The sequence below is a fragment of the Ixodes scapularis genome, unplaced genomic scaffold, assembly GCF_016920785.2.
Source record: "Ixodes scapularis isolate PalLabHiFi unplaced genomic scaffold, ASM1692078v2 PGA_scaffold0__279_contigs__length_252992795, whole genome shotgun sequence".
NCBI lineage: Eukaryota > Metazoa > Arthropoda > Arachnida > Ixodida > Ixodidae > Ixodes > Ixodes scapularis.
In genome coordinates this window covers 25,776,083-25,794,495 of record NW_024609835.1, presented here as the reverse complement: position 1 = coordinate 25,794,495, position 18,413 = coordinate 25,776,083, and the positions used below count along the sequence as shown (strand labels likewise).

Here is an 18,413-nt window from a genome sequence, read left to right as displayed (position 1 = left end):
ACTAGTGGACAGTTTTCTGAATGTAATTAGAGTTTAGTCAGTTATAATCAATTACGCTGAACATTATGTAATATAGTGTGATGCTTTTTTAACGGGTACACTTCTGGAATAAGTCCTTTATCCCCAAGAGTTAAGGGCTCAATTGTACCATATGGAGAGACATTGAAATTAAATTGTGTTAATAAGGCAAGAAAAGCAAGGACTGCTTTTAAAATAAGTTTAGACGACTATTGTAGCTTAGTTTTGTTAAAAATAGTTTTTCAAATACCGGAACACGCAGAAAGAAATATTTTAATTGTTCTTTTTTGCAGGACTTGTCAAGTGGTTCTGCAACACCCCCGACGCCCAGCCTCCAGAACGCGCTTGTTGCCCTCCGCCGTGCTCAAAATGGGCGTACACTCTCGAAGCTTACGAGGCGCAGAAGCGTTATCAAAACAGAACTACTTGTTATTAGAAGGCCTTAGCAAACTTCAAAACGCCAATTTCTTCCCGGCCGCTAGGAATAGAACATTTTCAAACTTCAGTGCCATCTTGTGGCTCAAAAAGCAGTTTTATTTGCGACCAACTAATGGCGATCATAAAGCTGTTTGTTCTGGCACCATCACTCCAGCACGTCAATGGCAGATCAGAATAGACCGATTTCACCAGCCAGTTTGACTACGTACGCCACCGCTGCCGCAATGCATTGAGGGAACCTTAGCCTTTCTGCACGTGCAGTAACCTTGCTGAAGCTCAGCGATCGAGGAGCACGAGACGGCACGAGCCCTCGCATGCACGGCCGTCTGCCTTCCATGAACTAAAGTTATAACGACATCACGCATGCGCCGAACACTTAGTGAGATCGTCTATAGGAAGTATTCACTGGCGGTCATAGTTGTGTGCGCGACTGCTGAGCGCGTGCTGATGGCGAGCTTCTATGGTTGTTTTGCAACGTGCATTCCACACCATCAGGATTGCCGGACTTAGCAGCCTATTAATGGGGGCTCGTTCTGTGCGTGCACTCTAGACAGCACCCACAAATATGGCACCAACTGAATACTCCTTATTGGTTTTTCGATCACTTCATCAATCATCCTTCATTTGTTTCCGTTTCGATGGTGTGAACACTACCAGTACAAAGTGGCGACCCGTAAAACCCTCGATATAATTTGCACCATCGCGAAGTGTTAGAGTCAAGCGTGTGCCAAAAGATTGAATGGAACGCATTCCAAAATAAACGCTCACGCAGCCGTTGTATCTAATTCCGGCGTCGTGTTGGGGTGACGTCTCGAACTAGTAGTATCTTCAACTTCTTCCTTCAACGGTCTAAAAAAAGCTTCCATTAGTTTGGCGCAGATGCTATACACTGAGATGATGATAGTGATTTATTTATTTATTCTAATTATTCATTTATTTTTTCTAATGCAGAAACATTACAGAGGGGGCAGAGATTTGGGAAGACAAACATAATTAAAAATTGTAACACAGGCTCAAAACAAGAATAATAATTATGGCCTCGTGCACCCTTAAACCTAGTAAAATCTCTGTGGCTATAAAAAGGGGAGGGCGGTTTCAATCACAAGAGGTTTTGTGGATGAAATAACTGTAAAAGAGGTAGTGTTACATGTGGGTATGCCGCATTTGCAAATATAATCGATTCTTTAAGATATATAGGTGGGGTCATTAATCGTAGAAATTTAGTACTGGAATTTTAGGGGCGAAGGGCCTAGCCAACGTTACTAGAACACTCAGTTGGGAAACTCGCCGTCAAAACATGGGCCGCTGGCGTCCACCGAGACCGAGCTAAATACGACAACAGCGCCACTCTTTATCATTTGTCTGTACTGTGGTCACCTTGAGCTTTTACATAGCATATATTTGCGTAAAAACAAAGGGAAAAGACTCTTTTTGTATGAAATTTTTTGGAGTTTAGTACAAATTGATGGGCGCGTGATGTTTTTAAAATCTTTAGTTTGCAGGGTTTTGCGGCACAATTAATATTGTTTTTATACAACCATGCCTCAGCGGTGCTTTCAGGTAGCGCGTCCCGACCTAGGTGCATTTTAACTTCGGTAGTAAGTCGCGGCGCGTCCGCTGGGGAGACGGGGGTGGCACCTTTGTAACCCCTTCCGCTGGATCTGTTTCGGCTCCAAAATGGCCGATTAAAGCCAAAATAAAAGTAACGTACAGTTCCTCGAGTGGCCGCTGCGGGAGCAATGGCGGCGATGTGTTCGTCATTAGCTCAGTTCTCGAGGACAGATCGGGGCCACTTTTTCAGAAAAGTCGCTATGGTAGTTTCCCAACCGAGTGTTTTAGTAACGTTGGGCCTAGCCTTGTCCGTTTGGCGTCCGTGCTCGCATGGATCTTGCTGGTGCTCATGCTCGTGATCGTGCTCGTGAGCTCACGTGCTCGTGTGGGGCAAAAATAAGAAAAGAAATTAAGTAAAAAAAAAAAAAAAAAAACGTTTGCGCAATCGACACGATTCGAACCTGTGCGGGGAGACCCCAATGGATTTCAAGTCCATCGCCTTAACCACTCGACCACGACTGCGGGACGGGTAGGTGGCTCTGAGATGGGATTGTAACTCAAGAGCTGGGGATGTCATGGATGAAACGTTGCATGTAACCGCTCAACGTCTATATAGGAGAGGGCGCTGCGGTCAAATGCGTATATAATCGCGCTAAACTTTGCATGCATTGCCTCGACATTTATTGACGAAAGGGCGCTTAGGTCAAATGCTCAAATGCGTATATAACCCACGTTCCATACCACACATTCTCTGACATGGATGAAAATGAAGGAAAGGCTCGGCATGCTGCGGCTCAGCGTCTACGCAGACAAGCACCACCAGAGCTTCGCCCCAACCAACATCATCCACCACGTGGAGATACGGTCATTTTTTGTAATAGATTTTATGAACTAGACATAGGTAAGAGATCCTACCCAAACAGAAAAGAGGGATAGTGAGAGATTACATTTCATTGACTTGACACTTTATGTACGATGGTAGTTAGAGAGTATGACTCTTAAACGTGGAACCTGTTTTGAGCGGCTTCAAGAGCTGATATATAAATCACTCTACCAGGATCTTAGACTGATCGTGCATATTCGAGATTACTCTATTCTAAATTTATAAAGTAAAAATTTTAATGATTGGGCTAAAGGAAAACTACGTCTTATTTTTCCAAACATACGATTACTGTTGTTTACAAATTATCACATGCTCCGTATGGATTTTCCATGATAGGTCAGGGTCGATGCGAACATTTAAGTATTTATACAGTAATATAATTTTAATAGTGTTATCTGACAAGTGGTAAGGAGTTCACAGGCGTAATTGTGGAAGGAGTGTAACGTGAAAAATTTAAATACGTTTTTTTGTTTGTTGACGCCATGCTTTTAAAATATTCGCCATCCACCACTTCTGAAACCAATTTCCCCCAACAAGTAAGATCGATTGGTTACATACTTCCGGTCAAGTGAATGTCACGAAATTTACAATAATCAGTGACACAAGGCGTGTCTAGACTGAGTACCGCATTTACGTCTGTATTGTTATGCACATATTTTCAAGCACGATCTCCGGACTCTGCCATTTTCATGCCGGTCTGTTCGAGTCATGTCCGTGGTTGCCGATCTAGATAGAGCACTCCGCACAGCGTTTTTTCTTTTTCAGTTTGAAAAATTACCAATTAGGTGGGCTAGTTGGTTGTTGATTGGACGCGGTTATACTATTTTCGACACGTGTTTTTGTTTTAAACGCGAATAGGCAGCGCTGTTAACAAAACTTCCGCGAAACTACAAATGTTTCTAATCCGGAAAATTTGAAGTGTCTGCCAGCACAATCTTTTTTTTAATCAGTTTAGCCAATGAGAAGGTCGAGCAACATTGCGGCGCAGTGATCCAACAGTCTCGGATGCAAGAAGCGCTGCAGAACCCAGATATCCTGGGTTCAATCCCATTTCGATCTGGATGAGCATCGTACCGGCGTATATAGTCGTGTATCACTACTGCGTGGTGCACGTTAAAAACACCAGGCTAGTGGTTGTACCGCACTGGCAAAATCGCCCATCTACAGCTGAGAGACAAATCGCCCGTTGAGGCAAACTAAGTTCGGATGCAAATAGATGCACACCGCTTTCGCCACTGAGATTGCATGACCGTTATACCGGTCTCCCATTTCAAAGGGGAGCGGAGGAAGAAGAAGAAAGCGACAATAATTTATGTTCCAAGTAAAGAGCGAGTACGCAGAACGTTTGCCTCTAAGAGCACGAACAATTATACATTTCTCAAAGCTTCAACAATCAGTCGTAGCGATCTCGGACGACAAAACGATTACCTCTGGAATGTATCGAGAATATGCGTTAAAAAATGTATTCTTTTGTTCCTAAATAAAAAGGACATTCTGATCGATTGTTTTCATTGGAATTCTTTCCGCTTTCCAAGGAGATCGATGGCATCTTGTGAACGAACTGTCAGCGCTACCAAGACGCTCTACGCTTCAACCTCGAGCCCACGCTGCGCTCTGCGTCTGTTCTACGACCGTGAAAAGAGTGGTGTCAAATATATCATCGTTAAAGCGATGAAATGCGTCCCCGGTGAATGGACTGGAGTTCAAGCGCGGAGGAGATTCCCCGGCGGGGCGCGTATCACGTGACCTGTGGCGGCCCGCGCCTTGTTTTGCTGGCTATAGCCTGGGTGGCGCTGCGCACCTTTGTGCAGGCATCGAAGATAGATTCCTGCTGGCAGTTTGTGTATGATCGATGTGACAACCAGGACCGTCATCCGAGGAAGACACACGCTTCGGACAGTGTCTTGAGACTGTGATTTCTATGGTGTATTTGCAGTGCGACCGTCTGGCTTAAGCGTGCGCTCTCGGGTGACCTACCAGCGCAGTCAGTTGGTCTTCGCAACAATGGTTGGCGCCCGGCGGCATGCTTGTAAGAATTGCGAAGCGCACATTTTATCGGGGGGCCTTGTGGTACCGATAACTGCCGGAATTCTGGCGGTGTACAGCAGAGGCGGTAAATACGGTCGTATACGGTAGACTCCCGCTCTGCTGTGTCGCTGTCAGGCTTGACAGTATACACGGCAGCTTCGGCAGCCAGGACGCTACGACCAACGTACCGGTACGTTTGCTGCGACCACAGTAACATTTGCTGTCACTCGTCCTTTATTTTTATTTTTGTCAGACATTTTACGACCAACTCTAAGGACATTCGGCAGCATGATGCGCCGCCTCTTCTGATCTAATTTGTTGTTACTCTGCGGCTACTTCTATTTCAAGGGGCGGCATGGAACGCTAAACACACCAGTCGAATGCGCTTCCCAGGCACGCGGATTATCGTTTTGGGATATCATGACTATCGAGCATGCTTTGAGTCTATGGATGTTTCGACTTAGTAGAGTGAAGCGTGCATTCAGTCAGCTAGTAACTGAATACATAGAATTTTGTAAAAGAAAATATATATAGATATATATACATCTTTAGCACGACGCAACTTTTTCTATAAAACGTGATTTTTTTTTTTTTTTTTTTTTATTTTGCATGCGTGGTTTTTGTAAAGTCGAAAAAGACATTGGCGGTGAAAGCTGCCTGTGCCGGGTAAGGCCGAAATTTGCCCTGTAATAGGATTTGCTCAGAGGTTCGCCTTGAAGCGTTCCGATAAAATGGCTATTGGAACGCTTTAGAATTATCGTTATTATCAGGAATCGCTGTCATAGAGAAGGAACGCGTACCCCGGAATTGCCCGCCAACCCGCGCTTTTGCACTGACGCCGAGACTCGCGCATATAAACAAAACGCAACCACTACTACTCGGTCAGGTCTCGAGTGTCGAGGCAGCTTGCGTGTTTTGACGGAGCATCGCGCAGGTCTGCCGCGGAATCCTAGAACCCGGCGTTCAACGGCTCAGCTAACGAGACAAGAGCACACACGTGCGGTTCTCGACTCGCAGGGCTCGAAGCGCTTCCAACCAGTTCAGACCGGTGCCGGCAAGGTGCTGCCGCCAACTGACTCGCGACAGAGACCTGTGACGTGGGGATACCACCTGGAAGAGAAGGCCTGCGCATGACGTCATCGTTGGTGGATCCCCGACTTGTCACAAGTGGCAAACGCGCTGCAGCCCGACGACAGGCACGCCGCAAAGCGGCAGACGCGTCCGTCTTTTTCGTTGGCGCGTGCAAGCGTCGTGCTCATAGGGAGACGCTGCACGACGCGGTGGCGACGACGCTGACGCAAGTTCGCTGCGTGGATCCACTTGTGATGACGTCAGGGGAAGAAAAGTCAGGCCTTGTCTCTCAGGGGGTATTGAACGTGTTGTTGTGCGACGTCCCTCCGCGGCGTGTCAAACAATGACAAAACGCTCCGGTCCTTTTATTTTTTTTTTGTTTTTGTTTTGTCGGCGTGCGGATGGTGGGAAAAATGCCAAGTCCTGTGAGAACCCGAATGAAAGAGTGGCTCGATAGTTGCTAGAGTCACTCTTAACGGACGTAAGGAGCGAACAATGAAGTCACCGCGCGGAACTTTTGGAAACGCCGACAAAGATAATTAATATCCGTCTCGCAGAGTTTCTTCGACGCCCGTGTGCGCCTGTGATGGATTTGAAAGCGTCGGAATTGTTGTAACGAACTGTGACGTGCACGGGACGTTTTTCATGTGTGAAAAATGTGCAGTTTGAAAATATGGTGCCAGAACGTTTCTTGAACTGCAAAACGAACCGAGATGATTGGGAATGTTGTCAACTTTAACAGGCCTATTGTCTGTTGCAATACAGAAATTTCAGGAGAAGCCGGATGTTCGATGTAAGTGTTTATAAAAGTAAAAAAAAAAAAAAAAAAAAAAAAAAAAAAGACGCTGGCGAGCTTTTGCTTTTTCACCGAAGTAAAATGAAAGCTTCGGGCCGCACTCACACTGCTTATACACCGCCTACAAAGGTCACGGAAAACACTGGGAGTTTTAGGGAATCGTTTTTTTTTTTTTCACGTTCGATACGGTACGGTGGGTCTTTCGGTACGAACTGCGCCTATGTGAGTCTTCCGCAGTGGCGCATGCGCAGTGCGTACCGGAGGGCTTAATGCGTACCGTATCGGTTGGGCAAAAACGGTTCCCTAAAACTCTTTAATGACATTAATCATCTGCGGACGCGCCTCAAGCATGTTCAAAGTATGTTTGCTTTGTGCGCTTCCAACAAAGCAGACAGTTTTCGTTTGACCAAATTAACAGAGGCTGTGTTCCAAATCCTACACAAATGGATCCGAGTTACTCCGGTGGTTCGTGTCACGTGACAACACAGATTGAAAAGCGCCGAACGCGGGTAGGTATTGGAATGCCAAGGTAGCAAACCCTTAACCTGGAGTAAGATCGAGTAAATTTTGGAACACGGGCATAATCTTTGCACAAGGAAGAAACAAGCCTCAGACATTGTCTGTAGACTCTCTTTTGTTTGGTCTATTAGCGGTGGGACCAAAAACAAAAAACAAAAAACAACGTATGGCGTAGTTTCTTCTGTTCACGCTCCGTGCTCCTTGGTTCGTTGTTCGGCATTTCTTAAGCGCTAAGGCCGCAATATATCCTATTGGCAGAGGAACAATAATGGCAATGTCGGACTGGCCACCTCCTGCGTATGTTAAGTTGTCAGTAATTGTAGTAACGCCATTTCTCTATAGAGCTCGGGTGCAAAGTATCCTAGGCAGTTCCTTATGTTTCAAAAGGCTATGCGTAGCGCAAATTCGTCTGCTTCTTTCACGGGGGTTGCGATGATATCAGAACGCCGAGCTCTTATTGGTTGATTAAAAAAAATAGTGGGTAGACCTCGAGGCATCTAGCTTTAAGGTCTACCCACTATTCTTTCAATGAAAGCCAATCAGAGCTCGGCGTTTTTCTGACTTCACATTAACCCCTGCTCAAGAAGCGGTCGGCTTGCTCTCTGGATAGGGGCTTTTTCAGCTTAATTTAGGCACGGTATTAAAGTAAAATTTTCAATTATGAAAAAAAAATATTTTTCAAGGGTGCATTTTTGGAAATGAAAGAGACTGCAAATAGCAAGCTTGGCGGATATTTTGTTTTCAAGTTATGAAACGTTGAAGCGACCAAGCCAATGCTTTTTCTGACCATTTGCTTAAAAAAGTGGTGCTCTTCTAAGCAACTCAGAGTGTTGAGATTTCTTTCTACCCTCCATTTCACCGTTCACTGACGTCATATTGCGAGCAAATAAAAAAAAAAATATATATATATATCTGGTAATAGGAAAAAAAATCAAGCTAATTTTTTTTTTGTATAGTTGGTGACATACAAAATAATTGTTAAATCCCCCAAGCATCAAGGATAATGCTGGGAATGTAGATACCCGAGCCACACGCGCTCACCAACTTCCCCGTATAAAAGATTGGAAATAAATAACCAAATTAATGCGTTCACGAACGCGCGTGCAAGGTGCCATTTGTTTTAGGAAATTGTTTTAGAACAGTTACTGCGGCAGACGCACGCGCAGCGCGTTTAACTACACTCGTAGCATGCCACGCGGGCAACGCGAATGCCATTTACAACGAACGACATTTGAACGATCGGCCAATCAGCGCGCGACACTCCGAGCGTGGGGCGTTCGACGCGCGACAGATCGCGAGCCGATTCGTTGATCACACGAATGTCATTCGTTGTGAACGGCATTTCGAGTTGCCCGTGGGGCGCGGGTCTTAGAGGCCCCTTCCGAAAGTGTGCCTACCCACCCTGCGCAGAGCCAAACCGACGCTCCAATGGTGGCGCCACGCACCTTCTCCACACCAGAAAAAGCAAAAGCCTTCAAAAGCATAGAGCAGAAATGCGAAAAGATGACGATCCTTGAACGTCCCCTTCGATTCACGCAATCGATAGTGCTTGATCTAGCCGAGCATGATCTACTAACACAGCTATTAGATCGACAATATTGGAGCTCTTGAGTATGCCATGAGGTGACTGATGGAAGCTCCGTCTCCTGCATGTGCTTGATGCCTTTTACCGGGCTCCGGCTACGCGTGCGACGACGTGTTACCAAAGACAAACAAATCAAAGGCGATTAATTTTTTTTTTTTTTTTTACAGTGGGCTGTGGAAGCCGTTTTAAGCGCGCGCAGAGCTCTCTTCCACTAAATGTGAGACGCCACGCATGCGTCTACAGCACAGTGACTCAGCATTTCTCGCCTGGGTGATAAGCGCTGGAAGGTGTAGCAAGGTTTACACCAATCAAAATTGTTAAGCTAGTTTAAATGTCCAGTATTTCTTGTTTCGGCTGTTTTCAGTGATCCGACTGAGTAATCAATCCATCTGCCACGTTTAAAATACATCTGGGGATAAGGAATCACTTTTATTTAGCTAGACTGATTTAAATCAAATAAATATATTCAAATAAGATAAATCTGACTTATTTCATAATATTCCACCCTAATTATGTATTCGCGTGGTTTTCTTTGTGTTCTTAACCCACATTGGTGCGGGTGCACAGGTGCAGTACACGAGTCGACACGAGCGACCATCGGAATAGCCCGAAAATTCTCCGCGCCCCGCGGTGCAATGTGGGATCAACGAGATTCCCTGCGAAATTTTATAACAGTGATTTCAGGACTGGAAATGGCGGAACGACGAAACTCGGTAGATGGCCTGCTGGGTCACGGGGTCGGAATAAAGGCACAATTAGTACGCACGTGCGTCGAGCAGCGGATGAAACTCCGCCATCTTTTTAGAGTAGAGCACCGCTGTAGCACGAAGGGTTCCGTAGATCCGCTCCAGTATGCGTATCGTCTCTGAAACCTACGAAGGCATTGCGGAATCTTAGAACACGCTTAATGGTTTGTTTCAGTACTACATCGCTGTATTGTTTGTTTTTTTCTTTTTGCGGTGCGTACACTAAAACGTGCTTCAGTGTATTGCGCACCTTAATGCGTTTGGAACATCAGTCATCGGGCTTCATTTACTCGGATTAGCCAATCAGAAAGGTAATTTGTAAAACGCTAAAATAGTCGTGCTCTTAAGAAAGTTGGAACGACTACACTCCCGCAAAGCAGTTGGCAGAGCCAATCGTTGTAATCTACGGAAAGATCTTTAGAAATAACAACACTAAAAATATGTCTAAAAAAGAAAGGCGTTTACAAATCTCTGTAATGCAAAACTAGGGCACAACTCTTGAGAAGGAAGAGGGGAGGGTACGCAGGGGCGGGTAAGCCCCTACTCTTCGTCCTCCCCCTTCCCTCCTCTTCCTCCTCCTACTTTTCCCCTCCTGCTCCTCCTCGCCTCCTCCTTCTTCTCTCCTCCCCTTCCTTTCCTACTCCTCTCCTCCTGCCGCTGAATATGTTCAAGGGTGACATGACACCAAGTCCTGACGTCATTTTCCCCGCTAAATTTAGCGGGGAAACTTAATCCATTATGTCTAGCGGGGAAACTTAACACGCTAAAGTTAGCGGGGAAAGCTTTCCGCTAAAGTTAGCGGGGAAATTTTCCCGCTAATGTTAGCGAGGACATTTTCCCGTTAAATTTAGCGGGAAACTTTCCCGGCTAACAGTAGCGGAAAATTTTCTCCACTAAATATAGCGGGGAAATATTTCCGCTGAATTTAGCGGGACATTTTTCAGCTAAATTTAGCGGGGAAATTTCCCGCTAAATTTAGCAGAAAAACGTCCCTGATAAATTTAGCGCAAAACCATCCGATAATGCAACGCGCGAGGTTACATATCGACGCTAACGGCGACGCCGACGACGCTCAACCCGAAAAGCCTAAGAGCTGCGCTCTAAAAGCAGACTATACCGAAATCTCTGCTGTCGCTACGATGATTCTTGACGAAATTCGTTAGCATTTAACGCAGGGTTTCCGACTCGGCGAAGGATGGGAATTCCAAGCTCGCAACGGTCCGCACACTGCCCCCCCCCCCCCCCCCGGATCTCGCTGAAGGGGGGGGGGCACGAGCTCCGACGCCCCCCCCCCCCCCCCCCCTCCGTAGTGTACCCCTATGGCTGTGGCACTGAGCACGGTCATGCTAGTGCCACAGTGCACGCTGCTTTGTTTTAAGGGCGCAACTATATGGGACGTTTTTCACGCGCTTCGTCCGCGTCAGCGTCAGTTTGCGTCGGCGCGAGTCTCTGAATGTCGATATTTGTCCCGGCGGCGCCCCATTGTAACTTCCTCACAGAATACTCCCATGAAGCAAATCCAGGGCCTTTTTTTGGCCTATTCGAACTTCAGGATATTTGGCGAGCAGGAGACGACCGTGTCCCTTTCGCGCTCGTCGTCTTTTGTTCAGGATAAGACGACGCGTGACACTAAACCGAGCAGGGTTGACGGCGCGACGCACCAGGAGGGCCGCAAGCAAGCAAATCTCCAAGGCAAGGCGGCACCATTTCCGAGGAAGAATTCGTGTACTCGTGAAACACTGCTGGCTGTTTACTCATACCGTGAGGAAACAACTATGCGCGTCCCGGCGAGCTCTCGGCGTCTGCCCGTCCATCGCATTGTTGTGGGTAACCTGAGGCAACGCGCGCCGACGCTGACGCAAACAAAACGCGTCAAAAAAAAAAAAAAAGGAAGAAAAACGTTCTGTGTGGTTGGGGTTTCAGGTCAAAACACCATAATCAGCCGCACCATTCGCCGAACTCTCTCCAGCGATTGGCTCACCAAAGTGCTCTGCGGGAAAGTAGTTGCTCTATATCTCCCAGAGTGAAGAACTGGGTTTCTATAACGGGGATGTGAAACAATGCAATGCAAACTTCGTCGAGTTTCAATACCGGGTAGCGCAATAGAAAATGGTGTCAGCGCCATCTCACTGGACGCCTTATCTGAGGTCGTTCTTCGCAGCGTGTCCTCAGAACACAGAACTATTACAATGTTCGCTAGACGTCCCACTGGCGCTATTGTGCGCTTTCGAATTGAAGCAGACGGCAACCAGTCTGGGATTGGCTTTCGGGAATGCATTCTCATGGGAAAAGGTGGGTGCACTTTTTCCCCCGCTTGATTAGGAGAGCAAATATTACGAAAAATTGTTACGGAATATAGCATAGCCTGGAATATGTCTCAGTCGCGTAGAGGAAAATATTTTTCAGTTACTGATCTTTTATTCATTAGATGTCAGGACATTAGATCCCGTGCAAAAATAGCTTCTTACGCGTCTTTATGTACGCTATTTGACACGTTTAGCGCGGACATGGCATCGGTGCTTTACTGCGGGGAGAGATACGTGCCAAAACAATGAAGGGCATCTCAAAAATAGTAAGAAGTCGTCAAGAACTGCGCACTAACACTGAGCCAGTAACTATATGTGCATGTGATAATAAAAATAAATAAAGTGAAAACCAGTAATTAGCGTAATTTGCATTAAATAATCTTAGCTTTATTCTCTTTGCGCATGTATAGGTGCAACGGTAGTTTTTCGCAGCGTTCAAGACGTCATATGTACCTGCCCAGAAATCTTCGAAAACGGTAGAAGATAAAAAAACTGTTATCACCAAATAAAACTGATACAGTAATAAAAACAGTAACGGATTTTAAAGCCCGCGTACTTTTACTGTTTTAGGTGCTTTTAACCGCTCGTAAATGGGGGTAATTTCAGTGGCATATATATCTCGCAGTTTATCAATATTAGCGTCATTGGGATGTTGGTGCACCTTGAGGAATCCCTACATTTTTTATACCGTTATTCTTGCATGGGTTCGTCGATTGTCTCCACGAACCTGCTGTGGAACATAGTATCAGGCCTAGTATACAACGAAGTTTAACATCACCCATTGATCAACAAGGAAAAAAATACTGTAACTAAAGCAACTTAGCTTTTATAATGTTAATAATGTTAACTACTATTCCCTAAGACCAAAGTAACAAAGGTGATTTCTTTTATTCTCGGACGAAGAGACAAAATGCACGAACGTTTTTCCACGGGCACAGGAACAGCGCAAAGTATACTAGAGGTCTACTTTAGTATGAAGCCAGAAGTCCCGTAGACACTATAGCGCCTTCTGAATTTCTAGCGTTCATTATTAATAATCTATAACTCAAAATACGCTTCCATTTATCATTTGCCAAAAGCAGTGATCCTGACGAAGTGGAATGCACATTGGATATGATTAGAATAAAGGCGCATTTCACACAATCAAGACATTTGTTTTTTGCAGACGATAAATCGGAGATGATTCTGTGTATGCACTCCAAACCAGGACCTTCATTATTGTGAAAAGTACTTTGAGGTCGCAAGGGAGCTGGTGGCTAATTATGTCGTCTGACGCCTGAGACTGTGCTGCAGAAAAGGAAAACTTTTAGTCGAAAGAAGGGAACGGCACAGAAGGGAACGTGTGTCGGTCTGTTCCTTCGACTAAACACTTTTCTATTTCTGCACCACAGTCTCAGGTGTTAAATGACACGATGTCCTCCGATACGCCGTTAAGGGCACCCCTTTTATACGTAATTAGAAGAAACAGAAAAACAAGGATATCAATAAAAATGACGGAGTTTGTGAGTTTCCTTGCCAAACATAAAAAAGGACCTTTCATTTAGGATTAGAGCGCAGCTCTTCAGGAGGAGGAGGGGAGGAAACGGAGGGGAGGACACACCCCTCCTCTCCCTCCTCCGCTTCCTCCTCATCCCCCATCTTGCCTCCTCTCCCTTTCTTCTTCTCCCATCCTCCTCCTCCTTTCCTCCTCCTCTTCTCCTCCTCCCGCTAAATTTTCCAGCTAAATTTAGCGGGGAAACTTAACCCGTTAAATTTAGCGGGGAAATTGACTTCACGTGACCTCAACACCAATTTAGTTTCCCCGCTAATTTAGCGGGAAAACTGACGTTACATGACCTCAACACAAATTTAATTTCCCGCTAAATTTAGCTGGGCGTTTACGCCGACGGTGACGGCGGCGGCGCGACACGCGGAAATGGGCGCCTGAGAGCTGCGCTCTAAAACTCTTCGTAGTTCAGTGTCCTGAATACGGGTAGAAATAGAGAGAAAGATGAGAGCGCACAGGCACGACAGAGCACAGAGCTACGATTACGAACGCCGAACGCAGGCGTCCGGAGTTCGGTGTTCGAAGAGTGAGCAGCGACAGGAGCAGCTAGACCCGTGTTTCTTATGCCGCCCCTGCCCGTAAGTGACTTCCAATCCTACACTTCTGGAAGTTCCTGCACTGTCTTGGGAGGTACTGGAAACACCCATCTGGCTGTTAAGACTCTCAACCATTGAACATAGCAATCCCTATGGTCTCGCGCTCTTAGTGGAATTAAAGGTGTTCGTTCCATTTAGCCACCTATACTGATTCACCATTTTAACCTGATGCAGATCGCACATCTTTCAGCCTTTCCACTCTGGTGAAGAAAGAAGACCAGCGAAGCTGTAGTATATGATGGGACGAGCTCAAGTACAACTTCTTGGACGACCTCAAGCACAACTTCTTGTACGACCTCAAGGACGACCCCTAGAGGACGACGTCTAGGACGACCTCGAGCGTGACTTCTAGGACGACCTGGAGGACGTCTACGATGACCTCAAGGACGGGTTCCAGAACGACCTTTAGAACGACCTCAAGGATGACTTCTAGGACGACCTCAAGAACAACCTCAAGGACGACGTTTAGAACGACCTCAAGGACGACGTCTAGGACAATCTTGAGGACGACATTTAGGATGACGCCTAGAGAAATTCAGCCTTTCAGGCTGGAAAGGTTGCCGCCATCTGTGAGCGAGGCCGGCAGGCCGGTTGTCTGGCTGCCGCCGTCGCTCATAGATGGCGGTAGCTGACCAGAGTTTTTGTGTCGGCATTTCTTTGCGGGGGACACGATCCTCGGAAAACTAGCCCTTAACAGCTCCGCTGTAAAAAAACAATAATTGAAGTTCTGAGTGAATCGTGTTACATTCAAGACCTACTCGCCTCGAAATTCGGTCGGCACGGCTAATGTGGCAAAGCAAAGCTAGGCTTTGTTTTAGGCTTGCTTGGAGCAAAACAAATGCTACGGAAGCGAGGCCGAAGACATGGGAGGCGCCGATGCAACGTTCGCGCACTGGAATTAAGTGCTAACAGCTCGTGCTCTCTATACCCTTGCCCGTGCTTTGTGACGTTAGTGCGGGTGCTTTGTTTCCCATCCGCCCTGTGGACAGATGCAATCACCACCTGCCCCATAGAGGACCACTCATAAGCAAGAGCACGCTTCCCCTAATTTAAATCTGGGTCTCGAGGCGAAGAGTCAATAGAGAGTTTTAGTAGATCGTTCCGATACCTCCGATAGCCCCGATAACGATACTATGCATGCCCGAGGAAGGCGGTGGCGGAGTATCGGGTGTCGTTATCGGAGTCGTGGGAACGATCTACTAAAACTCTCTAATGCCAGCTTAAAGGGGCGATGCAACAATTCTTGTACTTTGCGCAAATACCGCTTAGAACGGACCCCTGACGTTAATGACCTATGAAACACGCGTTCGTTTTTCACCCCACGCAATATCCCAGAAAAAAATGCAGGAGAAAAGAGCAGGGTTCACTCCCTCAACTCGCAGCCAGAACAAGCGGCCATGTGATCTGGAGCCGATTATATGCCGCCAATGTTGATCATAGCCACGCGCTGGGGTTGGCAAAGCACAGGACACGCGCTGAGTTCCAGACATTGTTATGGCTCGACTATTGTCGTTGCAGCGATTGGACACGGGCCACTACCCGAATGCTTTTCGAGCTAGTAATTATCACGAGCCCAAATGGAGTGCCCACGCAATGCTCGGGTCCAATCTATGAACCGCATTCAAATATCGTCATTGGGGTGTACTGCGATCCCCACGTTACTTCATCAAATCTTGCAAAGGAGAGATTGAATGAAAATGATCGCTTTTGTCCTTGAAATTACACCGCGACAAAGGCGTTTCTTGTCCAGTGGCGTTGCGTGCAAGTATCCTTGAGTCCCAGTAGTGCCAGTAAGCTCGTGTAAAGTGAAAAAAATTCCAAATGAATATCGTTGCACCGCTCCTTTAACAAACGCAAAGCGTGGCAAAATCGCGAGCAAAAAACTTGAGACAGTCAATGGTATAGCTATCTATACGAAGGGAGCTTGTCGAGGGACGAAACTGGCAGTATGTGTGGACCTAAAAACGCTATCATACCGCTAATGCATGACACACAAAAAAAATACGACCTTCTACAGACACTGCCTGAAGCATGTTTCTTCTTTGCATGGCGGTCCTGTCACATTGGTCGTACGAAAACCGTCTGCAGATAGGTTCGAATCATGTAAGAACCAAACATGCTTCAAACATGCGTGTTTGTAAATAACTAGTCAGCACGTCTACGGCGAAAGCCGTGTCTTTTGTAGCACACATGGGCAGCGTGATTGCGGCTTTCGGAAAAAACCTGCGGCATGACACTGAGGGTCACATTTTGCACACTTACGTTATGCTTAGTGTCACAGGGCAGGCGGTTTCATTATTGTGACTAAACACACTTTCAGGCTTGCCATTTTGCCCAGCTCCCTTCCCCCGTAAATTTCAGCGATTGGCCATCTCAACTTCCTAACAAAAAAGTAGAAGCATTGGATTTTTTATTTAGGGGCGAAGCTCCTTTGGGTCTAGCCTCGTCCGGCGTCCGTGCTCGCATCGATTGCACTGCCTCCGGGATCGGCCCACTTAAAAAAAAAAAAAAAAACAAAAAAAAAACGTACGCTTGCGTGGGGATTTGAACTCAGGACAGCTTGCTTACGAGGCAGACGTCTTAAGCACTACACTACACTACTTTTTTTTTTTATTTATTGCCAGGTTACATATGATACACATATTGATAAAAATAACGTGCCCCGAAAACAGCAGAAATTGCTTAACATGGAGGGGTTAAAAGCCTATCAGCCAGGCTTGGCTGAAGGTCGTTGCGATGATTAATTTAAAAGGTTTTAAGCACGGCCAAATCGTCCAGAACTGGTAACCATTCCACATCAGTATTTATCTTTTTATAACATTCTCTTAACCATTTGATAGTTTCAATGAAGTACTCTCGGGGGTTGCGTGCGTCAACATCAGCATGCCGCACCGCCATTCTGCTCTTCCATATGCCGTGGAGCCCCAGGAGCATGATTATGTCGTAGGGCACAGGTTCACGTTCTATTGCTAGAAACCGGATTCCTTGAGGTGACAGGGGGAGCTCTTTCTTTATGGTGCGCTGAAGCACGTCCCAAAAAAGAAGAGCATCCCAGCATCCCAAAAAGACATGCTCGATGCTCTCCGGTTGTTTGCACAAAATACAATTTACCGACCAGTAGAGGTTCATGCCCTTAGCCTCCAAAAAAGTCTTTACTGGCAACGTTTCGCTGTGTAATTTAAAAAAGAAAGTTTTAACCGCCGCTGGTACCATGGCGTTCTTGACTCGCTGTAACACATCACCTCCTGGGGCTCCAGGGCCTATGGCCGTATACGTTGGCATGGGCAACAACGTAGCCACTAGGTCACGCGTCAAATGTTTGCGTGATACACTAGACAAATAGTTCATAGAAAAACGAACGAACAGAAAGCGGCAGGCAGATACAACTTCGCGCAAAAAACCCGACAGAGGTCCGCAACGTACCCGGCAGGACGAAACAACAAATCCCGGTAAAACGTCAAACAGTCTTGTCTGAATAACGGTTCGAAGAAAAGGATCACGCTGGTCACGGATAAACATAAAGCGTGAGACGAGTTGTCGGACAAATACGTGGCACAGTCCGACACCCCCCGCTTTGGGCTTAAAAAAAAGGTTGGTACGGCGACTTCGCTCCCATTGGGATGCCCAAATAAACACTGCAAATACACGGTGAATCCGCTGAATGTTGATTCTCGAACACTGCAGCACTTGGAGGACATACCACAGTTTGGACAGAAGAAACATATTGCACACAGTCGCTCTCGCGAAAATGGATAAGTCCCTCCGTACCCACCTCTCGGCAGTGGCCTTAAGTTTAGCTATTTCTTCTCGCCAGTAATCTGTGGGCTCACGGTAATGTTCCAGAGGAACACCTAGGTACTTTGATGGCGTCCGTGACCAGTGAACATTTCCAAAAACAACTGGAGCAGTCGTCCACTCACCATGCCATAACCCTACGCACTTTGACCAATTCACCGCGCAGGCAGTGACCTCACAAAACCTTTTGGTCAATTCAACAGCTTCTAACACACTTTGAGGGTCCGAACAAAAAATGGCAACATCGTCTGCGTATGCCAATATTTTAATGTCACATTCCTGTAGTGTAAAACCCCTAATGTCTTGAGATTGAATGACACAGCGGCAAAAGGGCTCTAGGTAGATTGCGAAAAGCAAGGGTGATAAGGGACATCCCTGCCGTACTGAAGAGCGGACGTTAATCCCCGCACTAATTGTTTTATTAATTACTAGTTTAGTTTTGCAGTTTACATATGCCATCCTTACCCCCTCCAGCAGCACAGATCCAACTCCCACATGTTGTAAAATGGTAAACAGAACATCATGGCACACCCGA

General features: G+C 46.4%; 1 protein-coding gene and 1 non-coding gene across 2 annotated transcripts in view; both read right to left on the bottom strand.

The window, feature by feature from the left end:
- LOC8030823 (facilitated trehalose transporter Tret1) overlaps positions 1-18,413 on the bottom strand; it is a 72,902-nt gene that overhangs the window by 28,111 nt on the left and 26,378 nt on the right.
- Positions 2,448-2,529, bottom strand: Trnas-uga. Its single transcript has one exon. It is a non-coding gene; the product is annotated as a tRNA-Ser (tRNA).